General features: G+C 38.7%; 1 pseudogene; it reads right to left on the reverse strand.

Annotated features, from left to right (window-relative positions):
• Positions 1 to 825: 825 nt before the first annotated feature.
• Positions 826 to 1,391, reverse strand: LOC116753935 (annotated as a pseudogene).
• Positions 1,392 to 8,748: the final 7,357 nt, after the last annotated feature.

An 8,748-nucleotide genomic window follows, 5' to 3' on the forward strand; every position in this document is an offset into this window, starting at 1 on the left:
GGGTTTGTGCCCCGGTCCGGGAGGATCCCGCGTGCCGCTGAGCGGCTGGGCCCGTGAGCCATGGCCGCTGGGCCTGCGCGTCCGGAGCCTGTGCTCCGCAACGGGAGAGGCCGCGGCGGTGAGAGGCCCACGTACCGTACCGCAACAACAACAACAACAACAACAACAAAAATATATATATATATGTATAACTGAATCACTTCGCTGTATAGCAGTAATTAACACAACATTGCAAATCAACTATTCTTCAAAAAAAAAGTTTGCTCTCTTTATCCTAGGGCACTTGTTGGGAGATAGGAATCACCTAACAAGTTAAAATCTCCAGCAGGGAGGAAGAAGGATACTTAGTTTCAAAGCCCAGGCACACGCACGTTTGCGTATCAGAGTCCGTGCGTGCGTGCCTGTGTGCGTAGTGCGTGCGTGTGTACGTAAGGAAGGTGCGGTCGACGTTGAGCCTCCACTACACAGGCTTCTCCTTCGGTAAGTAGAGTCCGTAATGATAAAGCCCTTTTTTAGTTTTCACTCTTGACTTGCTTTCTTTTCTAAAAACTAACCCTCCTACTTACGTTGAGACAAACTAGGTAATTGTAGAAAGAATTTTAGAGAATTAAAGAAGGGTAGTTCAGTTTACCTGAGGTTTTGCACAGCTTTTTGAGGTAGTGGTGTCCGTTCTCGTTTGAGTACATGTCAGAATGTAGACAAGAACAAGGATAAGGAAGATGAGTTTCTCTCGATATTTTGTAAGGGGTCTTTTTTTTTTCCCTCGTGAATTTGCTTTTGTTTTTATTGGACTACAGGGGATGGGTTGGGAAATATCTCTGCAAGTTACGTCCCACCAGGGAAATGTCCATTCCGATTTTGCTGGGATAGCTTTCGGAGCGTTTTCTTTTTCTGGGAGCCGCTGCTCTTGCAGGCAGCAACCTCTTCAGGTCCACTGCTGAGTGGCTCCTCCTTGGAAGAGAATTTCCTCTTTTTCTTGGGGCACTCTTGTTTCCTGACTCTTCCGGGTCACTAACTACTTCCTCTTTGGGGAAATATTTCTTCCTCTTGGGAAGACTTACACTTCCAGCTGTCTCTTCAAGATCACTACTAACCAGCTCCTCCTTGGAAAAAGATTTCTTTTTCTTGGGTTTGGAGGAGACAGATGGGTCTTCCATTCCATTCTCCTAAGGAGCCTCCTGGGGCTTTTGCTTTTTCCTGTTTTGGGGTCTTGCACTTGTCTCCCTACTGTCCTCCCGAGTACTCCTGATGTCTTCTGAAGATGGCAGGGCAATTGCAGCCAGCCGTTTCTTTTCCTTCTTCAAGGGTTTCTTCTCCTGTTTCTCTAACTTCCTAGTAATCTCAGCAGCCACTTCCTCTGCCTGAACCATTGCCTCCTTCAGGACACCCATATTCTTTTGTGGACTCTCTCCAGTCTCATAGAAAGACAGCCACTCCTCAACTTGTCTTGAAGCTTCTCCCCAGATACACTGGTGGGTACCTCAGAGAAGCAATCAGTTTGTGAGGCAATACTGCGTTTGTTTGCCAGGTATTGGGAGATGTGACCTTTGTTCTCGGCAGCTGCTGGGCCAATAAAGGTAGCATGGAAAATGGGTCCATATTTTGGGGTGTTATCCCTTGTCTCCAGGGCTCCGGAAACTTCGTTGCTTTGCTGGGTCTAGGGAATCACTCAGACACCAGGTCTGGCCATCACTAGGGTTACTTTTAAAATATAACTCCATAAAATATTTTATTTGAAACTTTGTGAATCTCTAGAAGATGACAAATACTCATATTTAAATGTAAGTACAGATGCTCATTGCAAATTAATCTAGAAACACTCTTAGCTCTTGTGTCTCAGGTCCTTTCATTTCGTAGGGACTCCTAAGCTCTGACTGAATATAGGCTAAGGTACTGGCAGTGAGGTGGGCGAGGAGGTTTAAAAATCATTAATACTATCTTCTGTTACCTTTATTCTGTAAACAACATGAGATTTTAAGATGGCTTATTTTAAAGGTATTTGCTGAAATAACAGCAGGACATTATACCTACACCCTCTAAGTACTTTTCTGATGCTTGGAGTTTGTGGATATAGGACAGGATATATGGCATTATCCTTAGAAATAATGTAGATAACACAGGTGAAAGTGGCTCTAGCCCTTATTTGAGCCCTTATTTTTTCTCTTAATGTAGTTAACTTCCAAACTAGTCAGATTCAATGTGAAGATTCACCTGCATTCACTCTCCATGGAAAATGACACTGACTGCTTCCCAACTTCCATATGTGGGATTTTAGTAGGTGAACACTTTCATCTCAACTGCTGTCATATGTATTTGCCCCTGTGAACATCTTTTGGGTTCTGCCATCAAATCAGCAAGTTGCCTTCAATGCCAATGGTGGTATTTTATCCTGTTGCTTCCCCACAGTAAATTCCAAATCTTCTCTGGCTTGGCTGTGACCACCTGTTCTCCCACACCTGTTTCAATTTATAAACCGTATGCCGTAGTCACAGCTGAGAACTGCTGTAGACATGATGTGATTTCTCATAAATATTTCATAAATTCAAAGTTTCCTGCACTTCAAAATAATTTGAAGGCACTGGTTTTACTGAAAATCTCACAGAGACTGATATACACTCTTTATTATCATCATTATTTAAGAAAAGAAAGATGAAGTTTACAGCCTTATAAAATAACCTGTATCAATACTAGAATAGCACTATCTTGGTATTTATGCTTTTAAATAAACACAACTACAGCCTATGGTAAAATAATTCAAGTGCAGTAATTGGTTTGAAATGTACATATGCTCAGGAAATCCAGGGAAACAGATGTTTGCACATTGCATTTCCTACATGGAATAAGAGACACACTTCACAAAACAATCAAATATGCACCAAAAATCCATTTATACTAATTGGCACAATGTTGTCATTAGTATTTTGAGAATGTAAACAGTGAATTTTTGCAAATCATACTTCGTAAGTAACAAAAACCTAAAATTAAGCTTGCTTAAATAATAAAGAAAATTGTCTGGCTTATTAACTGAACAGATAAGAGATCTGTTGAATTTCAGGCTTGGATTGATTCAAGAATGAAAGAACTGTGGCCAGGACTCTGCTTTCCTATCTCCTCTTCTCAGCTTTGTTTTTACAGGACACTCCTACCTTTATTTTTAGAGAATGTATGCTATTGTTTCCTCAGCCTTCATTCTTTCCTGTTTAAGTCAAGTGCAAAAGAGTTTCATATGGTAGCACTCTAAAACAAACAAAAACCAGTAAAAACCAAGACAATGACGAAGAAAAAAACTCCTTTCTCTCCAGAAGTCTCAATAAACATTTTCTCTCATCTCATCTATTCTAATCTAAATGACCATTTGTGAAAGAAATATTTTGAACTAAGGAATGAAGCCAATCAGGATCTAGCAGTAGGAATTCATCCCTCTGAGACCACATTCTTTTTTTTTTTTTTTTTTTTTTTTGCCTCTCACTGTTGTGGCCTCTCCGGTTGCGGAGCACAGGCTCTGGACGCGCAGGCTCAGCGGCCATGGCTCACGGGCCCAGCCGCTCCGCGGCATGTGGGATCTTCCCGGACCGGGGCACAAACCCGTGTCCCCTGCATCGGCAGGCGGACTCTCAGCCACTGCGCCACCACGGAAGCCCCACATTCTTGATAATAGGGAAGAGGTGAATTTCCCAATTGAGGATCAAGGTACGTTTTAGGGAGAGGGAGGATGCCTGTGAAAGAAGTCAGTTTGTATTTGCATCTGTCTGTATGTATACCTTTAGATGTATACATACACACAAATTTGGGATGATGCTGTATTTTTCTGTCTTGTTATTTAGACTTGGAATTTTATCACAGATGTTTTTTCCATCTCAATACATAGTCTACAAAAATGTTCGGCTTTCAAAGGAAGAGCAGGGATTGTTGCTAAGTTGATCACTCTTGCCTCAATGGGTAAATAATATAGAACATTTTGATCCCATTTGCCTAGAAATTTTTGAAGAGACATGATGGTAAACAGTTCAGCCAAACAGTCTGGTTGTGAGGACATATTTCTTAATGAGAAAAGACTTGACCACAATAAATGTAATAGCAATATAGCGCTTACATTTTTCCTTCATTGTGGTACATCTTTAGAGGATAAATTTCTCTTTTATGGCAGAAATACAGTTCATATTATTCCTTTCTGATTTAATTCTTTACTTGCTTTATTTCTTTATTTGACCACAATTCTTTTATTCTTGAACTATCCTGTCCTGAAATTAGACAGATCTACCTCTTGTCTGTTCAGTCAGGTACGTTATGATTTAAGCCAGTTTTATTTGAGGTTTCTGTTACTTGCAAAGCATGATTTGTAAATGATTTCAGTTCATTTAAATTCTTATAAATGAAAAACTGTCCTCTGAGTAATGTTTATCACCATGGCAATGATGGGCCAAACAGAGGCCCGTTATGCAAGTTTTGTGTCTTTTAGCAGGTAGACATAATCATGGAATACTGGTTTTGGAAAGTTTTCTCAGAGGTCATCTGGGGATGGGGACCCATATCTAGCTCCTTGCCAGCCATATCTGGTCTTGCTAATTCCTTCACATGTCTCATTCACATATTACCTATGGCTGCTTTCATACTGCAAAGGCAGACGTGACTAGTTCTCACTGCAAATTCAAAAATATTTACTAACTGGCTCTTTTCAGAAAATGTTTGCCGACACCTGCTCAAGGTTATGGGTGGCAAACAGATTTTCTATTACTTGATATCTTGGGTAAACTGACAGTAATTTCCTTTAGGGATATTCGGAGGATTGGGGAGGTGCATGAGCAAGGACTGCTGACGTCTGCTTTGGGTTTCTGAGGGGCCAGTGTTTCTACGTATGTTAGTACTTAGCAAACATCCTTAGTATAAAACTAAAGGAGAAAATGGTTGTATTCAAGGAATGCTGTTCTAAGAGATGGGGAATTAGTTTCTACCTATTACTAACTGTGTCTTTGGATAAACTCTGTGTCTTAGGCAATATCTGCCCTCTCCAAAAGTACATAACAATGCCTAACCTAATTATGTCTTAGAGAGGCTGGCACATGTGAAAACACATGTGGGAATGCTTTTTATATTATTGGACTAAGAGAAAGAAATACTAATAATTACTTTATCATAATGCTTTGCTGGAAATGACCATAAATAATGTCTGCATACCAGGGCACTTTTGACTATATATTATTTATAGGATTTATAATCTTTGTTGTAGAATTATTGTATCTATCTATATATAATCTTTGTTGTAGGATTATTATACAATATACACACGTGTGTGTGTGTATGTGTATGTACGTATATGCACATTCAGTATCGTTATACTATATATATATATTCTCATTTGATGTATTTAAACCCAAGTAATCTGGTACTGAAGTCTCAGTTCTCCTTTGTGCAATACCACCTTTTGAAGTGTGGTACCACAGCCTGGGTACCTTAGGATGAGACACATGAGCATAAGAGAAATAGGCACGGGAATATCAAACCCTGGGTTTGAGACAGACCCAGGCCCAAGTGCTTTAACTGGCACAGTGATGAAGCTTGCTCCCATATTGCCATGAAGAGTTTCAACTTACATTGAAGTGATGAGTTGGGAATGGTGGCAGTGAGCCTAGTGAGCTACTCTTCACCTGATAATGTATGAAATGGTGAGGGACGGAATTTGGACGGCCCATTGTCAGCAGGATTGTGAGAAAAGGTGGCAAAAATTTTAGAAAATATATAATATCACAGTTGCAGTTTCAAGTATTACTTATCTTCTTTTCTATTTGGGACATTACCATTCCACAGTTGGTCACCATGTTGTACCAAAAATATTTCGTTTATCCCAACTTCCCCTTGTAGTCCATGCTATTATATTACCTCAAGAGTCTTCTCATTTGTCTTAAGCACTGCTTATCTTGACTTTAATAATGCTTTTCCCCACAACTTTAAAAAGTATATATACATATTATGGAAAACTGAGTAGCACAAGAAGCCAAGAACACAAAATCATCCATGATTACAAGCAGTCTATATTTTGATGTATTTGTCTAGTCGCTAATGGTATCTCTATATTTTCATGTGGTCCTTTGGTGCGTATACACAATACACAGTGAAGCATACATTTTTTATATGATAGTACAGTATATATCACGATTTTTTTTTCACATCATGAATATTTAACAATTCAAAGTCCCAAAGTCATGAGTAGTTTGATTATCAAGAATATACTACATGGGGCTTCCCTGGTGGTGCAGTGGTTAAGAATCTGCCTGCCAAAGCAGGGGACACGGGTTCAAGCCCTGGTCCGGGAAGATCCCACATGCCGCAGAGCCACTAAGCCCGTGCGCCACAACTACTGAGCCTGCGCTCTGGAGCCCGCGATCCACAGCTACTGAAGCCCGTGCATCTAGAGCCCGTGATCTGCAACAAGAGAAGTCGCTGCAACAAGAAACCCGCGCACTGCAACGAAGAGTAGCCCCTGCTCGCTGCAACTAGAGAAAGCCCGTGCGCAGCAACGAACACCCAACACAGCCAAAAATAAATAAAATAAAATAAAATAATTAAAAATAAAAAGAAGAATACACTACACTATAACAATCAGAAAAGAAATATAATCCAGCCTTTTTGGGAAAAAATTTGCTTAAAAGACAAAATGATAACAGACCTCTGGATAGATCTTGACTAAGTTACAATTAAAATACTGTATTCTCTTAATGTGCAATTTAAAATGAGTCGCAGAGCAATAAAGTCCAATAAGCATAATGTTTCTAGATGTTTCTAAAATCCATACTATTCAAATACTAGTGAGAGATATGTTGCCATTTAATTATTTAAAAATCTATTCATACGGTATGGCCAAAAGAAATTCATACATGTATCAGTTGTTATAATCAAAATGTAAACATGAACACAGCTGCATACATCCTTTCCTTTACAGTTCCTTCTGCCACAATCACAATGAAAAAATCTTGATTCATATTGCTTCAGAGATGATTTAACAATTCCATGTTTAAGGTTCATCTTTTTTATTATATATAACAAAAAGATACTCATAAGTTGGTTAGTTCACTAGTTCTACTTTTTGTTATACACTGCTTCTTCAAGGCAGTTAAAAAAGCTTAGGTATTGTAAAATAAAGACAGAAATTTGTCCACAATAACTCAGGCATTTCCTAAAAAATGAACATATAGAACTGAAGTTATAATCTGAAACTGTCTTCTAGATACAGAGATACTATCTAAGCGTCCTCCTTTATATCCTTTCTCTCCTCTTTGCCCCTCAGGTCTAAGGATGGTAAATGATCTCTGTTATTACTATCCCTGTGGTACTGTGTTATTTCTTAATCACTATTCTAAAACCTGCCTTAAAACTTTAAAAATTGTTCTTTTATTAAACTTCCCTCGTATTACTCAGTTGGAGGGTCCAATTTACCATTTACTAATGCAAACTTGACTGATATCAGCTAAAGATTTCAGGTGATAGCAGATGTCCTGAAGAAAAATAACACTTTCACTCAAATAGATTGTCAACCTCCTGAGAGCAGACACCATCTTATCTTGCTAATTACTGTGTCTCCATTACTTAGCATAATATATGTAATATAGAAACACACAACAATATGTTTTTAAAATAAAAGAACAAGTATTTGAATGGAAGAATGAGGGTTGAAAAGGCACGTAAGAGGATCACTCAAATCTTTTAACTCTTTGCCAGGATTTTTAATAATGATAAGACATAGCATCCACATTATATAGCATCCACATTATATTCTGAAATTATTCTGATACGAATGGAAAATTTTTAATCTTTATGATTTGATACAATTGTAGTTGCACTGAGTTAAATTATGTCCCACCTCTCCCGCCAAATTCATGTTCACTCAGAACCTCAGAATTTGGGTCTAATTTAGAAATAGAATTTTTGCAGATGTAATTAAATTGAGGTCATACAGGATTAAGGTGTTTAATCTGATGATTGGTGTACTTATAAGAGGAACATTGGTCAAAGCGACATGCATAGGGGAAGACAATGTGAAGAAACACAGAGAATACCATATGAAGATGGAGGGAGAGATTGGAGAGATATGTCTATAGGGCACGGAACATCAAGGATTGGCTGGCAACCACCAGAAGCCAGGAGAAAGGCATGAGACAGATGAACCCCTAAGAAGGAACCAACCCTGCTGACACCATTATTTCAAACTTCTGGCTTCCTGAGTGATGAGAGAATAAATTTCTGTTATCTCAAGCCACTCATTTTTATTCCTAAGAAACTATTTATTTATTCCACAAATATTTATAAACACCTAACGTGTCAAGCATTAACCTTTGTTGTGGTGATACAATGGTGTACGGGACAAAAAAAGTGCCTCTCTTCATGGAGTGCATATTGTGTTGGACTGCCAGTAAACAAATATATAAATAGGGGATACCATGTCAGGGAGTGATAACAACTACAAAGGAGTAAAGCAGAGTATGATAAAGAGTTACAGAAGTGTACTATTTTATGTGAAGTAATCCCACACCTTGCTAAGGTAGTGATATTTGATGAGAGACTTAATTGAAATGAAGAATCAAAATGTGTGAAGATCTGGAATAAAAGAACAAGAAAACACAAGTACAAAAGCCATGAGGTGTGACCAAGCTTGGTGTATTTGAAAACAGCAAGTAGACTAGTGTGTCCATACTATAAAGAACAGGGCAAAGGAAATGATTTAGGTGAAGTAACATAGTAATGCTCTCTTAATAC

This window comes from Phocoena sinus, chromosome 5 (assembly GCF_008692025.1).
Source record: "Phocoena sinus isolate mPhoSin1 chromosome 5, mPhoSin1.pri, whole genome shotgun sequence".
In the NCBI taxonomy this organism is placed as follows: domain Eukaryota; kingdom Metazoa; phylum Chordata; class Mammalia; order Artiodactyla; family Phocoenidae; genus Phocoena; species Phocoena sinus.